This window comes from Cibotium barometz, chromosome 36 (assembly GCF_041138505.1).
Source record: "Cibotium barometz isolate CiBa-2024 chromosome 36, ASM4113850v1, whole genome shotgun sequence".
NCBI classification, from domain to species: domain Eukaryota; kingdom Viridiplantae; phylum Streptophyta; class Polypodiopsida; order Cyatheales; family Cibotiaceae; genus Cibotium; species Cibotium barometz.
The window spans coordinates 49,742,633-49,768,976 of record NC_141081.1 but is presented as its reverse complement, the minus strand read 5'-3'; positions in this window follow the sequence as shown (position 1 = coordinate 49,768,976).

The window sequence follows — 26,344 nt, the reverse complement described above, 5'->3', positions numbered from 1 at the left end:
CTGTTTAACAAAGAGACAAAGAGACAGGGAGAAAGAGTTTCGAATAGAAAAAAAAACAGCTCTATTAACAGAGAGACATAAAGACAGGGAGATAGGGAGACTAAGAGAGAAACAGTTGATTATAGGAAAAAAAAACAACTCGATTATTTTTGAAATTACAATAAGCTTTCATACCCAAGTAAGAAAGCTATTATGGGTCTCACACTTTAGCAAGCTTGTTGTACATGAGGGGGTGGGGAAATCTTAAGAGAGCTATGGGCCCCATTGTTTAGCAAGCTTATCGTAGATCACCACAAGCATTTGCAAACTCCAAATACTCGACATGTTGCTTGTCATTAGTGGAAGTGTCATAGCTTGCACAGTTATGATAATCAGCTTCTAGCTCATGGACTATCTCTAGGCCACGCTCATAATCCATCCCGTCCTCCACACCATAACCATCAATGAGTATTATTAAGAAATAAGAATGGAAAGGGGCACCTTTTTCAAAGGGAGAATGTTCAAAAATGCTTGTGTTTGGTGCATTAGTATTTCAAATGTATAAAGTCGTACTAAGTGTGAAAGGCTCCCCTCCTTTATGTTCACAAAAGGGGATGATATTGATGATGATAGCAACAGCTATGGTGTTATCGACCGAAAATGCAAACTTCTTTCTTTTAATTTTCCATCTACCTCCTATCTATTGGCTATGGTGCATTTGAGCCTGCATTGCAATCGTTAGGGGTTGCATATCAATTTAGTATAGAGGGGGAGAAGGCATCATTCTTCACTTGATACTTGATCTTCAACAATATAGGAATGGCATTGGTGGACACCTTGGTCGTGTATGTGGTCTCAGCCAAGAGGTGGTTAGTTGGAATCGGGATGGCCATGATGCTTGGGATAGCAGGGCTGGATGCAAACGGGGGGCTTTCTTTTATTTTTCCATCCATAGCAGCTAGGTACGGCAGGAATGTCGGGTACGGAACGCCAAAAGTATGCGTACTGAACGTTCCTTACCAGACCAAAAGTAAAGAACGTCTAGGTTTTTTTTTAAAAGCTATATAGGGGTTTTTTATTAGTTTCAAGTAAAGAGATGGGGGAAATTCACTGAGAAAGATATCATAAGCATTGTTAAACTCTAAGCACTTGGCAAATTAGAAGCAACAAGCACTTGGCAAATTAGAAGTTACTCTACTAGTAGTTGATGTGAAAAGGGCCTAGCAAGCCTGTGCATTAATTTCATGACAAAACAAAGACCTAGTGTTTGGGAAAAAACATTTTTCTAAAGAGCACACTTCCTTTTGATACATTTTTTATCCGGCAATAATGGGAAAATAACCATACTTTTCTAAGATTTCTCTTTCTATAAATTTTTATACAGGAAAATTTCCTTTTCTCTCCCAATCAAACCGGCATTTTTGGAATTGTAAAAGGCAGAGTTGCTAATTGAGACACATTTTTCCCAAACACTCCAAAGACCACAAGGGTCGCTAATATAGTGATATAGATGGCCTAGGGGTCCACCAAAGGATATGTAAGATAGCACAGTTGTTCAACAAAAGGGTTTTATGCTTGAATAGACTTACTTGGCTATTTACATATATGTATTCAGAATACGAAATATCTTAATAAGAGTATTTTTAAATACCCTTGGGCTTCAATGATATTAAATACCAAAATTTGCATTGAGCCTCGGGTTGATCACTCAAAAATATATAAATGTATCACGTGGGCTCAACAACAGAAGGGATTTATTTAATCTCATTTTTACACATTTTTTACATACAGAAGGGTATTTAAAGGGGGTATTTACAGTTGAATAGAAATAGGGTTTATTTTATTCATGAAAAATTCACAGATAAGGGATTTTTAAAATAGGCCTTGAACGCACGTGATATAGAGGGTTTACATATAGTGAACACCCCAAGCATTGAGCACTTCAAATTTTCATACATAATTTTCAACTGGCCTTCCCCAACCAATACACTATTTTCTTGAAACTAGTTTCCACACTTTTTGTGAAATCTCACTTAGGCTTGTCAAAGTTGCTTGACTTTGCCCCCCCATGGATGTTTCAAGAAGTATGCGAGGTTTAGGGAAGGAGACCTTATACTCTTCTACACTTTGAAGAAGCACAAACGAAAACTCAAAATGCAAGGACTTGGTCGGTTCGTCATGATCAATGAGATTAGTTCAGGTGGAGCGGTATGGTTAGAGACCCTTGATGGTGAGTATAACACGCGGAAGCTCTGGGAGTCTTCTTTCAGCCCTAAACACTCCTGGAAACCACTTGATGCAAAAACGCAGATATAGAGAGAGAGTAGAGAGAGAGGTGCTGGAAATTCAGTATATACAAAAAGGTATCTACTTCTACAGCCATGGGCTGCCTTACATGAAAAGGTGGTAACTCACCAAAGCAATCCCCTATGGGACCCCTAATGATTCACACCCCTAGTGGGAGTGAATGAATACAATGATGAGCACTTATGCTATTTATATGGGTCTTGGACATATTCTGCTAGTCAGCTAGTCATAAATGCATTAAATTGTTTTAATGCTACCGACTGGTCCTGATGCATGCGCTTTTCAGCTGCCTTGTCTTCTGGTATAGCCGACCACTCCAGTGTGTAGCTGACAGCCTTGTGTGCAGCCAGCAACACCTTTTTCTGCAGCCGCCGCGAGACAACCATCTGGTCTTCAGTTTGCTCTCCATGCCTGTCTCAAGTCTACACTACCCACAAGTGCTCTGTGCTCTATCATCCTAGTTCTACTCTTTATCTGGCTGCCTCTTCTAGATCTGGCCCTGAGAATGTCCATGGCATCTATGATGCACATGACAGTGAGCCTATGGCCAATTTTATCAATGGGAGTCGTTTAAGGCGTCAGTCCCAGTCTTGGCACATGAAACACATTATGGACCTTCAAATGCTCGGGCAATCGTAATCTGTAGGCTTGCTTGCTAATACACTTGATTACTTCATAAGGCCCATAATATCTTGGACTACGCTTCTTGTTAACGGCCGAAAGACAAAGAACTCGTCTTAGGCCATACTCTCACGAATACCTTGTCTCCTTCCTTGAAAATTCACTCCGTCCTTTTTATATCTGCAAACCCTTTTTGACGATCCTGGGCTGCTTTAATGTCGCTCTCTGCGAACAGCTTGAAATTGTTCGTCCATCACTACGAGCATTTCCTTCGAGGCCTCTACCCAGATAGCAGGGTCAGAAAAATTCAAAGGTGATAAACAATCTTGACCATAGAGCGTTTTGAATGGAGTTATGCCTATACTCTGATGAGTGATAAGATGCATTATAGGCATACTCCACCAAAGGTATATACTGAATCCAACTGCAGTTTTCTCTACTACAGTAAGCCCTTAGAATATCTTCAATGACTTGATTTACCCGCTCAGTTTGCCCATCAGTTTGAGGGTGATAAGCAGTACTGAAGCAAAGCTAGTTTCCTATGGCTTAGAATAGTGATCTCCAAAATTTTGAGGTAAATTTGGCATCACGATCACTCACAATTTGCTTTGGTAGCCCATATAACTTGAATATTTCTTTGGGCTATGTTAGAAGATTTGAAAATCTTTTGGACTGGGATTAGGTGTGCTACCTTGGTAAGAAGATCCACTATGACCATAATAGGGTCATAGTCTCCTTGGACTATGGGAAGACCTGGAACAAAGTCCATACTCATGCATTCCCACTTCATCTGAGGAATATCCAAGGGTTGAAGTGTACTAGCAACAGGCATCCTCACTCTTTCAGCTTTAATCCTTTGACACTCTAGGCAGCTCTTGACGTAGCAAAGAATGCCCCCTTTCAATCCCTTCAAATGATAGTTTCGTGGTAAGGCATTAAGAGTTTTTGCATAGCCGGAGGGATGACCTGCAGTTGGACTATCATGAGCTTCATGGAAGATAGTCTTCTTCAGATCATGATCCTTTGGGATGCATAACTTATGCTTGAAGTAAAGACAGTCACCACTAACCAAGTATCCTTGGTCTAGTGTCTTGACATCCTTGTTCTGAACAAGCTTGCAAAGTTTCTAGTACTCCTCATCAAAGGATCCAAGCTCCTTCACTTTAGCTAGAATTGGATTATCTGGCATTGATACGACACAGAGAAAAGTTTTGCGGCTAAGTGCATCAGCCCACTACATTCTCCTTCCCTGGGCGATATTTGATGTCAAATTCAAACTCATGAAGTATATTGATCCATCTTCGTTGTCGCATGTTGAGGTTCTCCTGGGAAAAAATCCACTTCAAACTCTTGCGACCTAGGAGATAATGTCTCCAGAGCAGCTTAAGTGCATGAATGACAACCAAAAGCTCTAAATCATGGGTAGTGTAGTTAAGCTCATATGATCAGAGCTTTCGAGATGTGTATGCCACAGGTCGATCTTCTTGATTTAGCACTCCAACAAGTGCAAGTATGCTAGCATCGGTGTGACGACTTCAAACAGCTTGGTGAAACTTGGAAGTTTGAGCAGCACTGGTTCAGATGCGATTATAGCCTTGAGCTGTTTAAAGCTTACCTGGTGCTCGGGCAACCATGTAATCTTGCTCTCATTCTTCAAAAGATTCGTCAAGGGAGAATAATCCTTAATGAAGACTCAGTACCATCCAGTTATCCCCAAAAAACCATGTATCTCTTTTACTGAACTTGGTACTGGACATTCTAATATATCCTTGACTTTAGCATGATCTACCGTGATTCCATCTTGGGTGACAATAAAATCCAAGTATTCGATCTGTGGAGTGAAAAATGTGCACTTGCTTCTTTTTGTGTATAGCTTGTGTTGTTGCAAAACTTCCTGCACTTTGTGCACATGAAGGGCATGTTCTTCTACTGATTTTGAGTAGACGAGAATATCGTCAAAGAAAACAAGAGAAAAATCATTTAAATATGGTCCGAAGATGTCTTGCATAAGATGATTAAAACTGGCTGGGGCATTAGTCAATCCAAATGACATAACTATAAACTCATAATGCCCGTACCGCATACTAAAAGCAGTCTTCGAGATGTCTTGCTCTTTAACTCTGATTTGATAGTATCCGGATCTAAGATCCAACTTGGTAAAAATCTTAGCACCATGGAGTCGATCTAGGAGTTCGTTGATGCGAGGAATAAGGTACTTGTTCTTCACTGTGACTAGATTTAGACCTCTGTAATCTATGCACAGATGAAGTGTACCATCCTTCTTCTTTTGGAAAAGCACAGGTGCTCCCCAAGGTGAATTACTCGGTTTGATGAATCCTTGTTATAGGAGTTGTCATAGTTGTTTCTTCAGCTCAATAGCTTCAGGAAGTGACATCTTATATGGTCGTCTAGAAACTGGCATGACTGGAAACTGGCAAACTTGCTTGGATAATTTCAATTTCATAATCTACCTCCCGTGAAGGTGGTAGCTCAGTCAATTCCTCAAGAAATATATCCCTGAATTCACTCAGCCACTCAGGATCTCCACTTGGTTTGGGATCCTCCACTTTATTAAGTTTGACCACATATATTTGTAATCCCTTCCTAACTCCTCTAAGCAAGTTGCTAGCCTTGACTAGATGTGCTTTAGGTTTCCCACTCTTCCCTTGAACAAAGACTTCATTCCCAAACTTGTCTATAAAAGTTACACTCCCTTCTCTGCAATGTATACACGCATGGTTAGCTGTAAGCCAATCCATCCCAAGTATTCCATCGAAAATACCTAGGTGTAGGGTTCTGAATGAAGCTGAGGTAGAGTATCCTCCTAACTCAAACTGTAGATCATCTACCAAATGACACGATGATAGAACTTCCTTCCCGTTACCTAATTCTACCCTCATTCTCTTAGCCGGTTTTTGATTTAGGTGCAACTTCCTTAGGAATTTTGGTAATAAAAAAGAATGTGTACTACCACAATCTATCAGAAGCTGGAAAGACTCACCCCCTTGAGTTTTCGATGCCTAGATTATAGCCTATTGTCGTTCAGATCCAGGGTTATCAATTGCGATGAAGACGTCCTCTATTTTATTCCTTTCACCTTGACTTCCCCCACATCCTCTTTGAGCTTGGGGTGCTTGAGCCCTGTTGAGTCTGGGACACTCCCTCCAATAGTGACCCATTTCTCCACATCCAAAGCATGCTCCTGGGTTTGGCCTAGCCTCATTTGCTACATAAACGTGAGGCCTATAAGGTGTTGGAGGAGGGTATGCTTGATGTCATTTTGGGTTGGGACCTTGAAAACCCGGGACATAGCGTCTCTTTGCAGGAATGACCGGTGGACTCTTGGAAAGTGGCTTGGCACGCTCAAAGGCATCCTAGATTGAGGTTGGCTTCATTGCTTGCAAAGTGGGTCCCAGAGGTTCATTGAGGGATTCACAGAACCTCGCTGCCTATTGTACATTTGTTAAGGTAGGTGAATACCTCGGAAGAGTGACAAACTTCGAGTAGAACTCTTCTAAGGTAAGAGATCCCTGCCGAAGTGCAAAAAATTCATTCATTTTTATTGCTTCATGAGCCGGTGGTAAGTATCTTCCTTTAACTGCTTGCTTAACATTATCCCAAGTTTGAGAGCCTTTCGATACCCCTTGATCTTTGCACCAATACTTCCGCTAGAGTTTAGCATCTCCGGTCTACGGAACCTTGCTAACATAGACTGGTTTGCAGGTGTGGTTCTAACAGCTGTCAATCATGGCCTCTACCCAAACTTCTGCATCTTGTTCCACTTTGAAACCTTCTTCATTAAATGAGGGTGGTTGGGCTTGCTTTAGTAAAAGCTTTTTCTCCTGAACCTCATTGTAAACACCGTCAAGAGTAACATTCGTATTCATTGGTACCTATACACAATACCAATGTTTTTATTACTCTTTTTTTTAGTTTTTCTTTTTAAAGTTTTTGTTATACTTACTCAATACAAAATTGCTCAGAGTATAAAAAAGCCCACTTTATTTATATACATCATCATGTAAAGTGTTTATACAAAGTAGTTTCCCAAGGCATCCCTGGAAAACCTCAAGGGACCTGAGATTCTTAAAGTGGGGTGCTTCGTTTTGATTTTCTAACAACCAAAACTTCTCGGGTGGAGGAGGTAAACCAAGAATAGATTCTTCCCAATAACAAATACGCTGGGGAGGTAAGAACTCAAGTAGGTGATCATAAACCCACCTATTTTGGGAAATTGATACACCATTCACTATCACTTTAGCTTCGGGATCCTGGATCTTCTAAAAAACTATCAGTCCAACCATCTTCAGCTTTTTTGTAGTTCTAGCTCTCTTCAAATAGATGTCAAAGTTGGTTAACAGGTCCGCGTTGACAATGAAATAAATTCCCCTATGCCAACAATCTTGTTGCACATGTCCGTGAGGTGTTCGTCGGTAAAATGTATGGGTTAACTTGTCAACTATATGCATCATGGTCTGTTAGTACTCAAAGTATCGAGAAGCACATGCCAAATCGAACATGATCTCGAATAGGTGGAACATCGTGTAAGGATCAAACCCTCTCAATCATCTACGTAATCCAATAACACAGTCACACAGAAAATAGGATTTATTGGAAAATCAAACTACTACTCTGATACCAAGTGTAACATACCCGTCCTGCTATAGTCCGGGTAACGCTTGATGATAGAAAACCAAGTTCTGTCCGTCCCACTTAGTTAATTTCCAGACCCTGGTGGATACAGAAAAAACATAAGTGAGCGAGACTTGGCCCTATCCCACAAGGGAAACGTAGTTTCCTAATGGACAACTAATTCCTTTAGACTCAACGCATCGATAGCAGAATCAGGCTTAGCATGATGTAATATCTCTCCAACTGGAGAGATATTATATCATGATGTAAAATCTCTCCGATTGGAGAAAGTAATACAAGTTCCTTTCGAAGGGGGGCCGACCTCATAAATGCGGCCCTCAATACTGTGTCACAATCTTTTATGTGTGCAAGTGCCTTACCAATTAATTCAGTAGAGTCATTGAATATAATTAATCTTTGCTTTAAGATATATAGTTTCATTGGTATCAGAGCTATAGTTATTTCCTTCTATTTGAAGAGGGAAACGATCTGAAAGTAATCCATGAAGGGTAAGGTTTTCCTATAAGTTAGGGTAGGAGATAGATTGGGAGCTATTAAATTCGTCTTGCTGTGCTTGAGACTAGGAGGAGCCCTTGTCTTAACAATGCATCTCTTTGGAGGGTACTTACGGTTTTAGCATTGTTGAGCCTCTGGAAAGTCTCCAAAGACTAGCCTCCTGAGACATCGCACTATTAGCCCCGCTTCTCTACTTTAATTTTTAGGTAGAACCCTCACCACACGGGTGTGGGTACTTATAAGGTATTTCCGGAATCTAAGGGAGAGATAAGTATGGAATCCGAGGATCAACAAACCAATAACATGGAATTGCAAGGAATCAACATTTTTTATGATAATGAGTTTGACGACGCTGAATTTTCTTGCTTACGAAGATGAATTCTTTGTTGAAGAAGCGCAAAACCATCCAACTCTGCAAAGGACCGTGCAAGCTCAATTGCCGGCCAAGAATTGGATTTATCTTAATCAGCAAGAGAGAGACCCTTCGAAATGGCAAGCTCTGCCAATCATAAAGGAAGGCTCTCAAGATTCTTGTCACCATTTGGCCACCCGAATGGTTCACTCTTGCTTTCACACTATGTACATATTGGATTGGTGTCCATGGCTTATGGAATGCGCCTATGCATGTGATTGACACGTGTCATGCTGTATAGTTGGATATGATATTCCGCTGGGACTTGATGTTATCATGCTCGGAATATCTGGAGGACTTGGCTTTCCGCTGGGACTTGTGCCTTTGTGTACATGCCCGGAAACACCTGGAGGACTTGGCTTTCCACTGGGACTTGTGCCTTTGTGTACATGCCCGGAAACGCCTGGAGGATTGGCTTTCCACTAGGTCTGGTATCGCATATACTTGCCTAGAAACGCCTCGTCTTATATGGTTTCATGATGAATGGAAATTGCTCATGCCAATGCTGCATTGCATAGCATCTTTATGTGCTTGCCTGCAAATGAAATTGCATGCTGTTTTCATGCCTGCATGACCTATGTGTAGTTCTGGGCTAGGGGACGCTCGCCCGTGAACCGTGCGTGTGAAACTGTCTGCTGACATGGTTGTGTGGCATGTGAATAGGTGGTAAGTATTACCCAATCTAGGCTCAAATAGGCCTTAGGACTTAGCCAATATTTATAAGTGAGTGCGTTCCCACTTCATTAGAGTTTGGGTGCCCAAAAGTCACTTATAAATTATGACCGCTTCCAAGTTCACACTCACTGAAGTCCCGAGGCGGACAAGACTCAATGTCCAGGACCTGATCCTCCCTTTTTACTCATAAATGGGCATCTCCCCATGTCCTCTCACCTACTAATTGGACCCCAATTCACTTACTTATTAAGAGAAAATTCGTGTTTTCTCTTCATGAGGATTTTTGGAGGCTGAAAACTCTGTTTTTCCACCATTTCTCTCCATTTCCAAGCTCTCCATAGCCATACCCAACTTGCTAGGGTGTTTTCCAATCTTCCAAGAGTGTTTTCAAGTGCTAATCACTCTCCTACTCACTCCCAATGAGACTGAAATTCAGCAAAACAGCTCTCATTTTTAATGTAATTTCTGGTCTTTTTGCTGAAAACCCTAATTTCAGCCTTCCTTTCTCAAGTTGAACCATAGGGGAAGCTTTCCCAGGGTTCCCTTCATCCTCTTGAAGACTTTTGTCGGCAAAGGATTGTGGCAAATCGAAGATATTGGCTTTCCACTGGGTCTGGTATCGCATATACTTGTCTGGAAACGCCTGGTTTTATATGGTTTCATGAACGGAAATTGCTCATGCCAATGCTGCATTGCATAGCATCTTTATGTGCTTGCCTGCAAATGAAATTGCATGCTGTTTTCATGCCTGCATGACCTATGTGTAGTTCTGGGCTAGGGGACGCTCGCCCGTGAACCGTGCGTGTGAAACTGTCTGCTGACATGGTTGTGTGGCATGTGAATAGGTGGTAAGTATTACCCAATCTAGGCTCAAATAGGCCTTAGGACTTAGCCAATATTTATAAGTGAGTGCGTTCCCACTTCATTAGAGTTTGGGTGCCCAAAAGTCACTTATAAATTATGACCGCTTCCAAGTTCACACTCACTGAAGTCCCGAGGCGGACAAGACTCAATGTCCAGGACCTGATCCTCCCTTTTTACTCATAAATGGGCATCTCCCCATGTCCTCTCACCTACTAATTGGACCCCAATTCACTTACTTATTAAGAGAAAATTCGTGTTTTCTCTTCATGAGGATTTTTGGAGGCTGAAAACTCTGTTTTTCCACCATTTCTCTCCATTTCCAAGCTCTCCATAGCCATACCCAACTTGCTAGGGTGTTTTCCGAGCTTCCAAGAGTGTTTTCAAGTGCTAATCACTCTCCTACTCACTCCCAATGACTGAAATTCAGCAAAACAGCTCTCATTTTTATTGTAATTTTTGGTCTTTTTGTTGAAAACCCTAATTTCAGCCTGCCTTTCTCAAGTTGAACCATAGGGGAAGCTTTCCCAGGGTTCCCTTCATCCTCTTGAAGACTTTTGTCGCAAAGGATTGTGGCAAATTGAAGATATTAACACTCCTAAAGCTTCCAACGTGAAGGCTTCCACTTGCAACTTCTATGAAGACTGGTAAGCTAATTGGACAATGTGTTATCTCATTACTTATTTAGTAGAAGGGCAGGACTCCTTGTTTAGCCGCCCTGTGTAGTATCTCTCTTGTCCTATGTGCTCTTGAAGATGTTGCTACCTTGCTTGGTAGAACATAGAGCCAATGGTAGAGAATATGGGCACTGAAGCCAGGCCGGGCATCAAGGTAGCTCCTTGGTGATCTACATCGACATACCATTGTTTTCTAAATGCTGAATTTCATATGCATTGGCATGGAGGATTTGGCAATGGATGCCCGTGAATCTATGTATTGAATTTCTCCAATAGTAATACAATTTACTCAAGGGAGGGGTCGGCCGTTCCGGCTCATTGTGTGTCTCTTGTCAATTCAGCAATTTACTTCTTGTATATGAGCAAGTATCCTTCAAATCTTAGTGTATTTAAGTGTATTGATTAGCATTGTGTTCAATTAAGTTACAATTCTAAAGACTCACCTCAAGGGAGAGGATTCCTCTCCATGTGGGCAAAAGAATCGCAATGAAGAGATAGGGGTTAACCAAGAACCCAAGGGGGAGAATGAGTCAGACCATAGAGAGCCCTCGACCAAGGAGGTGACTCTCAGAAGACGGCATCAAAAGCACTCTTCTAATCTTCCTATTCCTGAAAGATGTCCCAGCTCTAGTCCTCACTCTTCCTCAACCAAAAAGGACAACAAAAAAGACAAAGGAGTCCTCACATAGCTACATGCTCTTTCACCTTTCTCACTATGAGAAGCAAGAGTTGAAGACTCTAAGAAGTGCACGTTTACAAGAGCGCAAGAAGGGGACACCCAGGAAGATCAGCACGAGACTTCGTGCAAAAGCTTTCCCAAAAGGCAACAGACTGAACGATTTCAAGATCGCTCTCCAAGACGGAAGTCAAGGCGAGAGGGACACTTATCTCTCTCTCCCTCCCGCCGAAGTGGAAGAGATCCAGGAGGAAAGACCAAGTCTATTGATCTTACAAGTTTCCCTAAGGGCACTAAAGAGGGAAAAGAAGATCTTTAAGGGATCTAATAAGTTTTCCCCTAAAACTCTTCAAGAGTACTGCGCCGAAGGGACTTATGTTACTGGTGTGGCAAAGAAGGCCATACCTATCGTGCCTCTTCAAGCAAGGTGGCCTAGAAACAATTATTTCAGGCTGCTGATGTAACTCTGGATCCTGAGAAAATGGTGGCATCAAGATTATGCTATGCTTGGGGCAAGGTTGGAGGCCAAGAAGCCCTAGTTCTTTTTAATACGAGCTCCATATACAACTATATCTCAATTGAGTTTGCTCAAAGGCTGGGAATGAAGACTGATGAACTAAGACCAAAGACGGAGGTTGATTGAAGAGTCCCGTCATGGGTAAAGAAGTTCCAGGAATCCCCTCATTGGAAACTTACCACTACGTGTGCAACGATGATTTCTATTGTCAACATTTTTCCATGCTAATGTCATCATAGGAAGTCTGTGGTTTCACTGCATAATGGCTATGTTTCATTTCCTAGAGAAAGTCATTACATTCACTCACAAGTGTAGATTAATGACTATTGTGGCTAATGCTAAGGGGAGTCTTGCCTCTCTCATAGCCCAAGAAGTATTTAACAGAATGATCAAGACACCTCTTTTTCTTTAAAAGCCTTCTGTTAAAGACTTATTTTCTACCATAGTGCTTTTCATGAATACTTATTCTCTGTCCCAATTATAATGTCTTCTTCATCGGTTTACATATCTCTATGTTTTCACTGAAGTAATTCTAAGGGACATATGTTCATTAACAATGATAAAAGGCTAAATATGTAAAACACGTATATGATAGCTCAACAAGCCACTCTATATATATAAGTATAGGTGAGGCAAAAGGGAAGATCATGCATTACTCACACGAATGGCATGATAAGGTCAAGTAGCGAGCATTTTGTCTGAGATACAAGATCCCCACAAGTAGCAGACATTTTCGCTAAGCTACGAGCTAATCCCTGCAATGGGAAGATAGACTTATGATGGGTATAATCCACTCAGGGCAGTTCTTGAGGATATCCATAAGACAGTTCCGAGAGGATTCCATGAATCCCCAATTCTATTTAGAAAGGATAACTTGTAAGCCTTGTGCTTAAAAGAGAAAGCAATCATTAATGTTATTATGATTTATTTGAAAGTCAATTGACGAGCAATAAAGTATCCTACAATAGTTCTTTCAAGAACTCCGGGATAATAATCTCTTTTTCTTGAAAGAAATTCACAATTTAGGTCACCTTATATTCAGGAGGGTCTCCACATGGGGATTTCAAAATACCGAAGATAATAGATGAGTGACCGTATCTTAATAGCCTTTATGAATGCGGAAATGCTATAGGTATATGTTCATCCTATAGAGATTCACAAAAGGTCTTCATACATAGCAATATGTCTAATGAAGAAGAAGGTTAAGGATCCAAAAGACCTTAAGAGAAAACGAAGCCTTTCAAAAGAATCAAGAAAAGCTTACCTCTTCTCTATGGGATCTTTTACATGTCTTTGCTACATGTAATGCATGTAAGGAATGTCTGGTTGGCTATAACTCATACAAGGGCATGTAATAGCCTGTGAGAGTGAACGGCTTTAGTCGCAATGATGCACCTTAGGCATCCAAATGAAAAGGACCTCCTAGCAGTCACCACAAAATGTGCACCTTTCTGGAATACAAGTTACTTCTTTTGACTAATCATACATCACAACATCCATAACCATGACTCCAAAGGTATGGCATGTCACAAGGTGAAATAAGATTATAGATGGTCGAAGTCAAATTGTGAATTTTTCTTACAAGATATGATGGAGAGTTTGGGGAAATCCAACCACCACCGGTAAGGTACTACGGGTAAGTTTTTTTTTCTGTTTTGTAAATTGTTTGTAGATACGTCTAAAGATCCCACCTCTCCTCATATGAAGCAAAATATCATTTTTTCTCCTGCGTCTGTACATGATGTATGAGTGCATATCATCAGGCAAAAATGCACTTTACGTTACCCCATAAAGAAAAAAGTAGGTTGTAATAAGCATGAAAAGATACTCTCTCTCTTAATGCTCGCCTAATGTATGGGTAATACATGAGTTACTCAAGGTTCAGTGTTAGATCACGCTGAACAATATATTACAAGTAATCCCAAGGCCACAAAGGTTTAATTACAAAGTTGGCCCAAATGAGTTATTGAACGAACGCATGTCACTGATACGTGTCTAGTACAGGTCAATGAACTTGAGGACATCCTACCGGCAGCAGTCGCAACTCTGCAACATGAGGATAAACTTGTATATATGCACAAGTAACACGTTTTATTAATTTCTTTTAAAGTTTCAAAAATTTCCTACAATGCTTCTAAGTGGATGAGGGAGCCTCCGCTCAAATTCTCTCTTAGCATACTTAATGCATATATCCCTGGGTATCAGTTGGACGCAACCCTTGCTCATTGAGTACACATGAAGTATACTAATGATGAAAAATACCAGTTTTCTTATTTTTATGTTATACTTCTTAGGGATTTAATTAAAAGAATCTAATGTGCATGCTATGATAATGAAACACAGCTTGCCGCGGCAGACTATGTCTCTCAAGCACCCAATGGACTTGCCATCTATTGTGGAACGGTGTAATGGGCTAAACGAAATGCTTGCAGTAGACTGTGTCTCTCAAGCACCTAGTAGACTAGCCATCTACTGAGGATGGGCTAAAGGAAAAGAACCAGCTTGAGGAAGACTGTGTCTCTCAAGCACTGAGTAGAAGTAGCCATCTACTACGGAAGGTGTTTTTGCCGAAATGTGGATCCAATGCAAAGATGGACTAAAGCTCCTTAAACCAACGACTTTGATTTAAGGGTGGGGACCGGGGTAATGTCACCGAAATTCTATTTTGGTCTTACCAATGTATTTATGAACTCAACATGATGACCACATAACGCACATGTGTCATCAAAATGAAGTCAGGTTCATAAAATGATAAAATGATGACTTTCTCTCTCTAGGTCTAGAGAGAGAAAGTGCCTGAAGTACTCTGATAGGGTAAGGCAATAAACAAGAATGTTATGCTGGTCTATGTAAGACCGTAAGAGCATTAACATATCCATAAGCTGCTAAACAAAGCTAGAACAATAGTTTTCTCTCTCTAAGTCTAGAGAGAGAAAAGGCTCCAAAGGACCGAAAGGGGAGCTAGGGCTCAATGAGAATGGAAATGGGTACTGAAGATACTCAAGGACATTCATAAGCCGTTCGCTGACAAATGCACATCCCTATGTGTGCTAAGAAAAGCTTAAACGATGATTTTCTCTCTCTAAATCTAGAGAGAGAAAATACTCCAGATCACCTTGACGAGAGCTAAGATGCAGCGGGAATGGCAATGGAGTACTGAAGGTACTCAAGAACATTCATAAGCCTGTATGGACCAGTTTTCCCAACAAGAAGACCTACAAAAGTGAAGGAACCTGTAGAGACAAGAAGAGGAAATTGAGACTGTGGTGACAGAAGATCACCCAAATTGGACTATGTGTATTTCCACTAGTGAAGATGACGGGTGGAATCTCGATGAACCTTATTTTGGAAAGCAGTGGGAGTAGAGTAGGATGACCTCCCCGACTAGCGTTAGCCTACGAACATTCGTTCATTCTTAAATTCTCGAGCAATGTGGGTGATTGCCCAAGTTTTGTAAAGTTTTTGGATATTAATAAAGATTCTTTTGTGATTGAATTCAAGATTCAAGCGTCTCTTGTTCCTTGTCTTGTTTCGATTCTTTATGATCATTTAAAGGTTTATCATTATCTTTTGGGATCATAAATTGCGCAGTAAGATTTATCGATTTTTGTTCATGATTGCACAGCAGAGAGAGAGAGTGAGTTGCAACCATGCCTCCTAGAAATCAAGGACCGGCTAATGCTAATCCAGAAGCACCCGCTAATGTGACTGACCGCGACATCGATGCTATGTTGCGCAAGTCTCAGCCAGGGAATTTTAGCGGTGAAGGTCGACAAGTGGGGAAGCAACTTGAAGAGTGGATTGAGAAGATGGATGACTATTACGACCTTGCCCAGTCGATCGAAGACAATAAGGCTATGATCGCTCACTTCAAATTAGAGAAGTCCGCCAAGCTGTGGTGGAAGGAGCATTGTGCGAAGAATGGCGTTCAACCTTAAACGGCCACCTAGTCGTATATTAAAGCACAGCTCAAGAAGAATTATCAAAATAAAACTTACTAGGTAGAACGTGTTAACGAGTTCCTGGACTGTCACTAGGGGAATAAAGATCTCAAAGGATATTATCAGCACTTCTTAACCCTGCTGAAGTATGCACCACCAGGGATGACTCAAGAAGTTAAAGTGGCTAGGTTTATCATTGGCCTTAATGCTCCGATGAATACTCGACTGCAAGCTCTAAGGCTCACTACCTTTGCTGATGTCTTAGAAACCGGCAAGCCGATTGAACATGTAAGAATGTTTCATGCTTCATATAGTTTTAGGGTTGAGAGTAGTAATGTTGTCAACTAGAATCCATGTATTCAAAGCGTGAATGATGCTCTTCTTGATTATACACATCATCTCCAATTTTCACTATGGGCCTAGAGAATTTGCTCATGATGATTTCATTAAGAAATTGTGGTGTTATTGTACATATCATTTGCCATTTGCACTATGGTATCAAAGCATTTTCTCATGATGCTCACATTAAAACCCTACTCAATGGGAAACCTTAAGGGAAGAAAAATAAATCACAAGTGATAGTTACTTCATGTCCTTTGTCCCAAAGATTGACATACACATCTGTTAAAAATATACTTTTGAACTAACAACCTCATGGCTACATGATTTTTGTAAGAGTAACTCTATTGTGCAATTTCTTGTTGTGGGAAACCAGTAATGCAACTAATTGCTCAATCCCGTCATGTATTTAAGGATAGATATTCCTAGCACATGGTAGTCATGAATGATAAAGATAAATTTATAAGGATCCTTGTAGAAACTTTTGTTTTATTTGGATAGTGGTAAAACCACATCAAACTTGCATATAGAACTTTAGTACTATGATTGACCTGTATATTGCATATGAATATGGATTTGCAACCACTCAAGCTCCCTTTCATATTTAAGATAGCATGACAACTCTTATAATAACTAAGACATGCCTTTGTTTTTTGAGATGATCTCCTTGATCATCCTGATTAGCTCTAAAGCGCAGGTTCTCTTCTTGGAGGTTTTTGACCAAATTGATATTCTCTTGGGTGGGAACTTGATCTTTAGCTATAGCCTTGAGCTTGTCCTATTCCTCCCAGAGCTTAGTAACTTCCAATTTCCAATACTCAAGCTCTCCCAGCTGGTGCTTGGTTAAACGTGGTTGCTCTTGCCCCCTGAGAGTAGCTAGTTGTTCCAGCACACTATGACTTGCTCCAACCCATTCCAAGTCCTATTGCGGTGTCAATTTGGCCCGTGTTATGCTTTGCTAGACCTCCCACATAGTAGCTAAGGCCTTTGTCCCATGCTGTGGCTACCGGTGCATGATAGCTTGGAGTAGCTGTGGTTTAACATCTTTGGGCAGCACCACCAGGCTCTCATCTTCTTCTTCTGCCTTTTTAAGTGTTTCCAACTCCAACTCCAAGGCTTCTTTTTCTGCTTCGATAGTTAGCACTCCTGCTTGCAGATTCTCAAATGTCTTGAGCCATATATCCAAGTTTTTTTTAACTTTTTCCACATGCTCTACTGCAGCCTTTGCATTACCTTAGCTCTTTCCTGGCCTTATCTACACTTTCCAGGGCACTGGTGGCCTTGGCCCAGAATTTGTCTAGATCTGTACATGTGCTATGCTTACATATTTATGAGTGACCCTCCCGAGATCAAACCCTTCCATCTCCAAGCTTCTCAGGCCCTGTACTTAATTACTCGAGGCTCTTTGGGCTTGGCACTCTTGGCATCTCAGGCCCTGTATTCATAGGTGAAAGCCTCTTTGGACTATCCTCTCTGGGCATCTTTGTCCCTGTATTATCCAACATTCTTTTTCTTATTTGGCTTTTTAGCTCATCAATTTTTTGCTCTTGATGTATTAACGTGGTCGCAAGCTTCCTGACTTTGTATTGCTCCACCCATTGATCGTCCATATCTTGCTCCTCCTCTTCACACGTAGTTTCCTGAATTTGACTTGCTTTTTGTGCTTTAGAGCAAACACTTCCGTGCCTGGTTGTTGTTCCCTAACTTCAATGTCCAGCATTTGGACATCTGCTGGTCTAATGTTGAGTTTTTCCAGCTCACCTTGTTTCTCTGCCTCATGTCAAATTCTCAATGGACGGCTCAGGTGTCCCAAAACATGGCAGTAATAGCAATTCCATTTATTTGCTCTTTCTCAATTGTTTGTTCTACCATAACCTTTGTCCCTATACCTTCCTCTTCCTCTATGAGGTGGGGGAGGGGGTTAGGCTTCAATAGCATCCATTTGGTAAATTGTTGCTGCCCTGTTTTTTAGATTGTACCGGCAGTTATAGCAGTGGAATGGCTGTACATTAGATAAATGGCACAGGTGGGAGGGGTTGTGCATTCTTCCTTAACATGACCTTCTGTCTTGCATTGGCCACAAAACACTCCTTTCCGAAAGTTAGCTTGCATTGTGGTTTCCTTTTTCTTGTATTCATCCATTAATGCACGAGCGTCCTCTACAATGCTAGGCTTCTTCTGCTTGCCTTTATCTTTAGAGTGTTTGTGCTAGCTTTTTCCCTTCTCAACTTCACTTTCATCTGTCTCTGACGTGCTCTGTCTCATGCTTAGCAGTTTGGAAACATATGCTCCTACATCCATGTCATTCTGCTGGAGCTCTCTTATTTTATCACAGAGTTTTGAGCTGGATTTTTATTCCCAGAATCTTTGCAGGAAAGCTGCCGCTACTGCATTAAATGTGTCAAAGTGGGTTGCCTTGTATCGGGAGTACCATTCTGTGGTCGTTTTCTTGAAGGTGTTCACAAATGCATCTTTCTTCATCAGTTGCTCCATATCAATGGCTTGTATTGTTGGGTCCCTTGGACAAGCCACTCTCCAATAGTGTTTGAATTGTTGAACATGCAAGTCTGGATCCTCAGCAGTCTTTCTTGAAAACACGGGAAAGTTCTTTGCCAAAGCTGCCATGGCACTTACTTCCAAGTCTCGCTACTGCACAGCTTGCTCCACCACAGGATCTTGTGGTACTTCAAGCTGATCTCCCAATGGATTTCCCAAAGGATCTCCTGGTAGTGGCACTTGCTCTTCCTCTTGCAGCAATTCTTCTTCAAGATGTTGAAATTAAATGATTAGCTCAAGGGATGGCAGAGGTTGTAACTCTACTATTAACTCTAGCGATGCACTCCTGGAAGCAGTGACATCTTCTCGTCCTGGTTTTCCCCTAGGCTTTCCTAGCCACCTGTGGGCCCTTCTTTTAGGAGCTATATTTTTGAGTCATCAAAGGAAGGCCTGCAGTAGGTGAGTAGGGTCCCACCATGATCGCCAAAGTCATTCGAAGCTCATCAAGGTGAATATATACACCATAACATCCATTACCTCTACTAGAAGCTCGATATCAAAGAGAACACACACACATAAACCTTTCTTTCATGACATTCCAACATCATCCGTACACAACAATGGATATAGAGCTTGGTATCATTATATGCTTCCACACTCACACACACTCAACTTTTTCCATGGAAAAAGTTAAGTAAGAAGTCATATTTCATTTTGCCACAACAAAGCATCATTTCATGTAGCATTTATGCGTCAATCACATACATAAAGCGTACATAGCTCAAGGTCTACAAAAATTACAAAACCTTGTCAAGTATGATCAAATATCCATGCATATATGCTCAAGCCTTTAGGGCTTCATATCCATCACAAGGGTTTTAAGCATATCATTCATTTCCAATCTTAGTGAAATCAATGGATATGAGAGAGAGAGAACTTTGCCCTCTTACCTTAAAATCGTGAGTAAAAAGGGAGAGCTGGGTTGTGAGGCACAAAATTCGGGAAGGATCTAATGATGGAGACGATGAAGTAGATGATGATGGTGATGGTGTCGATCTTCCGTAAGAGTAAGAGGGGCGACCTTTGCACTGGCAAGCCACAAGAGGGAGAAACTCCACCCTACGTGCAGCCCAAGAAGAGGAAGGAGGGCGACGTCGATGGGCAAAGAAGCAGAGGGAAGGGGCGGGTTGTATTCACGCAGACAGAAGGGGGAGAGGGGCGGCTAATCATGCACGCATACAAAGAGACAGAGAGAGCGAGAGAGAGCTTTGTATTCTGCCTTCCTCTCCAATAAATGCATGGGCTCTTGCTGTTTGCTCCTTTTGGAATATTGTACATATACTTCAGAGTTTTTAGGTCACGCGCCATGTGCCATTGAACATTGAAATTTCCTATGCCATCAACATGAAGAATTTCTTAGTCTGCTTGGTTCTTGATGGCACTTAGCATATCTGTGTGTTGAAAAACCCATGATAGAATATCACGATCCTCTTTGTCAACCTGCAAAAAAGGATGTATGAGAAACATAGCTAAGAATCTATACAATCATATATGCTTAGGTTCTAGGTGCAAACCTGAAAAGATCCAAGCCACCAAATGTTCTTTTCTGATTGAACACTGAAGTACTTTTGGCTCTTTTTGTTTATGTTGCCATCCTTTGATAATGGTGGGTATAAGGCTATATTCTTTCCTTTTTTTTTGCTTCACCACCTCACATTCATCCAACTTGATTACAAAGATTAATAAACCATTTGTCTCTTTTACTGAAAAATTGTAATATTTGACCTTTGCTTTCTGCAATGTATGTAGATTATAAAAGATATTATTAGAACCATTGAAGCAAACGGTCCTGCTTCCATCTTTGAACCATCCATTGACATGATATGGCTCTCCTATAACCTCTGCAACATAGTTGTTCAAGTGATATCTTTGTTTTCTGAAATGATAAGGTTTAGGCCACAAATACTTGATGCAATGTCTTTCTCATGTAACTTTGAATTTATGACACGATAAATTTGTGTGTACCATGCTCTACTTATTCCCCAATCATCTAATGTCTTTTAGACTTGAAAATTATCTACTTGATTACTTTTGAAAAACTGTTACACAATATCTTGCTTTATACCTTGAAACTTTTGTGCATCCATGATTGACTTAGCGATTACAGGAGAAATAAGTGAAGAGTATTGTAGTGTAGTCAAATTTGGATATGCTATGTTTGCATGTGGTTGCACTAGACTCCTAGTAATTTAATGCATACAAAATAACAACATATCAATAACAAAATAATTAAATAGTGTAATTGGAGATATAGAAAATAAAAATAAATCAATCCTAATTTTAATTATCTTACAACACGAATGCATCTTTTGAGACCACCTGTTCCCACTTTGAGAATCGCTATATTACTCACACGTCTCTCCCTCTCTCTCAATCCTAATCTTGTTCTCCTTTTTCTTGCAAACATGAGCTTCTTCTACAAATACTAAATTTCTTCTAGATTTTTAGAGTTGCTTTTGCACGAGTATTGAGTATTGAGCAGATAAAGATTGATAGAGATGATTAATTGTTTCAGCATGAGAGGAAAGATCATTGCAATAGCTTAATAATCCACTGTAACCATCGCTAGTAAATCTAAGTAATGAAGAGAGATTAGAAAAGGGAGAGGTATAATTGTTTAGAGGGTTTTTAGGGTAGAGTCTACCATCAGACTAAAGACCTATATGCTTGGTTCTTGATGGCACTGAGCATATCTGTGTGTTGAAAAACCCATGAAAGAATATCATGATCCTCTTTGTCAACCTGCAAAAAAGGATGTATGAGAAACATAGCTAAGAATCTATACAATCATATATGCTTAAGTTCTAGGTGCAAACCTGAAAAGATCCAAGCCACCAAATGTTCTTTTCTGATTGAACGCTGAAGTACTTTCGGCTCTTTTTGTTTATGTTGCCATCCTTTGTTAATGGTGGGTATAAGGCTATATTCATCAAAGTAATGGTTATTCTTTCCCTTTTTTTTTGCTTCACCACCTCACATTCATCCAACTTGATTACAAAGATTAATAAACCATTTGTCTCTTTTACTAAAAAATTATAATATTTGACCTTTGCTTTCTGCAATGTATGTAGATTATAAAAGATATTATTAGAACCATTGAAGCAAACGGTCCTGCTTCCATCTTTTAACCATCCCATTGACATGATATGGCTCTCCTATAACCTCTGCAACATAGTTGTTCAAGTGATATCTTTGTTTTCTGAAATGATAAGGTTTAGGCCAAATACTTGATGCAATGTCTTTCTCCTGTAACTTTGAATTTATGACACGATAGATTTGTGTGTACCCTCCTCTACTTATTCCACAATCATCTAATGTCTTTTGGACATAAAAATTATCTACTTGATTACTTTTGAAAAACTGTTACACAACATCTTGCTTTATACCTTGAAATTTTTGTGCATCCATGATTGACTTAGCGATTTACAGGAGAAATAAGTGAAGAGTATTGTAGTGCACTCAAATTTGGATCTGCTATCTTTGCATCTGGTTGCACTAGACTCCTAGTAATTTTGATATCTTATATCCCTCTTATGGCACTCGATGGAGTTAGACATAGATCTGCATAGCATGCTTGTACTACCCCTTCAGTATATAGAGATACATCTTGCCTTAGCACTCCATCCACATCCCCACCCCCCCTTATATTGTTTGTATATGGGCTCCACTGATTCATGATGATTCATAGTTGTATCTAGACACATGCACACTTTTTCTTTTCTTTCTTTTCTTCCGATGACCGGAAGAACACAGTTGTATTATTTTTTGTCTCATAGGCCGACTTTGGCCTCTCGTAGACGTTAATATATCTTTCTTTCTTTCTTTCTTTCTCTCTCTCTCTCAAAACACGATCTAACAGCTCATCTTTTGCCAAGTGGTAGAAGGAGGTGCGAGGGATTTCAAAAACAATCTTACGCTAATATATCTTTCTTTCTTTCTTTCTCTCTCTCTCTCTCTCTCTCTCTCTCAAAACACGATCTAACAGCTCATCTTTTGCCAAGTGGCAGAAGGAGGTGCGAGGGATTTCAAAAACAATATTACGCTAGTCGTGTAAAAAAGTATGGGTGCCAAGGCCCAGTGATAGAACATTGGACAATGACTTGGCAAGCATTGGACCATAGATATGTCACATCAGACACCAATGGAGATGAGCATCACATGGTACGAGGGGCATCCATGAGGGGGGCTGAGAGTAATTTAATTATTCCCCCTCTCCTTTCTAACTGAACCCCTTTTAGGTGTAGTTGCAAATTGCCCACCCCCTCCTCCCCCCCTCGGGCCCTCATATGTGACAAGGGCGTGAATAAAAAGCTCTTTGTCAAATCTTAGTTATTTTTAAAAAATAACTGGTAACGTCACACTAATATGTGGGGCGCACCTGATAGACCATCATTGGAAATTGTGGACATCATCACAGGATATTAACATGTCACATGCTGGCCAGTTGTAAACGTACTAAAGAGATGCTTAATACTTGGTAACTTGTAAACGTACTGTGAAGAGATGCTTAATACTTGGTACTTAGTGAGGCTTTGGTTGTACCCTGAATGCCCTTTAGTGTCGACTCTCGAGGCTACAATCTACTGGGACTCGGGAGAGAGAGAGAGAGAAGTGAACTGTGTGTGTGTGTGTGTGTGTGTGTGTGAGAGAGAGAGAGAGAGAGAGAGAGAGAGAGAGAGAGAGAGAGAGAGTGTGAACACGTATTAGGTAATGATTCCAAGGAATCATTGCCTCGCAGAGACCACAGAGATAGAGAGCGAGTGAGCAAATAGGAATAGTGATGATAGAGAAAGTGAATATCAGATACAGTGCTGAATCTGCTAGGAATAAAAGTTACTCCAGTTCATGAGATGTGTGTAACAGTGTCCTGTGTAGTGGTACTGGTGACATTTTGGTGTGCAAACTTAAAGCTGTGCTGTCAACTTTGAGTACATTAAAACATTAGTACTCTACTGACACGTAATCTGATTTCTTAGGCTAGCATTTGGCCACCTGATTGTAAGGAAAGTACATCACCACCCATGTACAGTGGTACTATTTGTTGCCATGCTTAGGGCTGGTTATACATACAACTTAAATTGTGTTTATGATTAGATCATTAGAGGATTTTCAAATTACCACATAAAGCAAAACTTAGTAATATTATTGCACCTAAAGCACACCTTAGAAATCTTATTACACCTTAAATTACACCTTATTGGTTTGGTAGCTTGGCATGACATAAAAGTGTCCCTTGTTTCTATCCACACTTGAATAAGCATATCAAGCATAACGTTTGTGCAATGTGAATGCTTTGAGAAGGGCGACACACAAAAACTTGGCAACTAGTGGTCAATCACAATGCTCTCCACAAAAACTTGGCAACTAGTGGTCAATCACAATGCTCTCCACGTGTTATAAAATCTTCATTGCATTGCAAAATGCATCCTCCCTACATGTGTGGCTTCATGTGGAACATAAGGGCTATGCTAAAGGGTGCTATATTGTGGATGCAGTGATAGCTCTTTGGGAGGGCATTGAGTATGCAAAAGACTCTAGGTCAGGACTACGCCTTCCTAAGAATCGACCTAGATAAGGCAAAAGTCCGCCGATTGGAATGGTCCTTTCTCCTTGCCTCTCTTCAGCGGATGGAACTCGGCGTAAAATTCACCACCTACATTAAAACCTTGTTCGGCCACACTAGGACAAGGGTGGCGGTTAATGGAAAGATTTCAACACTCTTGTCTCTATGTAGATCTATTCGTCAAGGCTATGCTTGTGTTATTTGCAATCACCCTGGATGGGTTCATCTCCTTAGTGAAATCCAAGATGAAAATCGGGTTGATTAAAGGGACTTCTCTCTCACGGGAAATTGTGCCTCCAGAGGATACTAATGCGTTGATAAGCACGATTCCCAAACCCTGTAGCTATTTTGGTAGGCACTAGAGACCTTTTGCCTTGTCCCGAGTTCTAGAATCAACCATTAAAAAAAAGGAGTAGAAAAATTACATCATTCCCCCCCCCCCCCCCCCCGATTGGATGCTTGCTCTCACGGATGCCAAGAGATTCTAGAAGGCCACGTCTTTAGGCTCCTTAGCATTGCTATGGGGTTTAAGGTCTCCATGAAAGCAAGATGGAATTGAGTACACTACATACTTTAGAAGAAACTAAGGAATTGGAATGGCATGTAGCTCAATATGGTTGACAAAATATTTGATCTTCATGCATTACTAAATCTGGCATGTCTCTACTATTTAGCATGTTGGTGGTGGGGAGACTCCAGAATCAGCCTTAAAGACATTTATCTCTATTTGCAGGAACTTCCTATGGGAAAGACAATCCCAAAGGTCAAATGGGTGGTATGCACACGGCCAAACGAGAAAGGAGGTCTTGGAATCCTAGACCTAAAGGCAATGGCTAATTGACTAGCCTTGAAGTAGATAGTGCAGAGCTTCCAAACCTCCAATCTTGTCTGGGCCATGCCAAAATTGAAAGTTTTGTCCCTGCCACTGATGTTCTTTATTAGCAAGTACACATTAAGAGCTAAAGGTTCTAACCTAGTCAGATCTATTTTGAAATCGTGGAGCTCCCTCAATCCTTCTCTATCAATCTTTATCTGCTCAATACTCAATACTAGTGCAAAAGCAACTCTAAAAGTCTAGAAGAAATTTAGTATTTGTAGAAGAAGCTCATGTTTGCAAGAAAAAGGAGAACAAGATAAGGATTGAGAGAGAGGGAGAGACGTGTGAGTAATATAGCGATTCTCAAAGTGGGAACAGGTGGTCTCAAAAGATGCATTCGTGTTGTAAGATAATTAAAATTAGGACATCTGGTGTCTCATTCGGATAGCTGCTATCTCTCGGTGATGGAGTCGGGGTGCTCTATGTCCAGTCTGTCTAGGTCTCCTCCTGGCTCTCAATTCCTCTGCTCTGTGCGGTCACCCCACGTGGTACATCAGCTAGCACAGCAGAAAGGATGAGCAGGACCATTCAGGAGAAGGTCCATTCTATGTTGTCACATGCTGCGTTACCTCATGGTTTTTGGGCTGAAGCTGTTATGACAGCCGTTCATCTTATAAACAGGTCACCTAACATGAGGCTTGGTGGAAAAGTGCCAGAGGAAGTATGGACAGGGAAGCCTCCGTCCTACAAGCACTTGTTGAGAGTGTTTGGTTGCGTTGCGTACGTGCACATACGCAAGGAAATACGCACCAAACTTGATCCTAAGTCTCACAAATGCATATGGTGATAGAGGTGAAATGGGGTATAGACTTTGGGATCGAGTGAATAGAAAGATTATACGCAGCAATGATGTCATTTTTTATGAAACATGCATGTATAAGGAGCCTGCAAGGCAACAGGAGCCTGGCAGAGTCATCTTTGATGATGATGGACATCATGGACAACAACCAAGGGCTGTAAATCAGCCATTACAGCAAAAAAACCAGCCCTTAAATGGTGCTGAAAATGGTCCAAATGGACAGCCAGAGATGGCAGAAGATATCCCTATGGATATCCCACAGTTAGAGGAGATGCTGGGCGTGATCTTTCAACCTTATAGCATGGAACAGGAGCCACCAATAGGTGATATGCAGGCTGGACAGCAACCTGCAAATGGTGGTCATTGTCAATGAAGAACCCGATCCACTATGGCTAC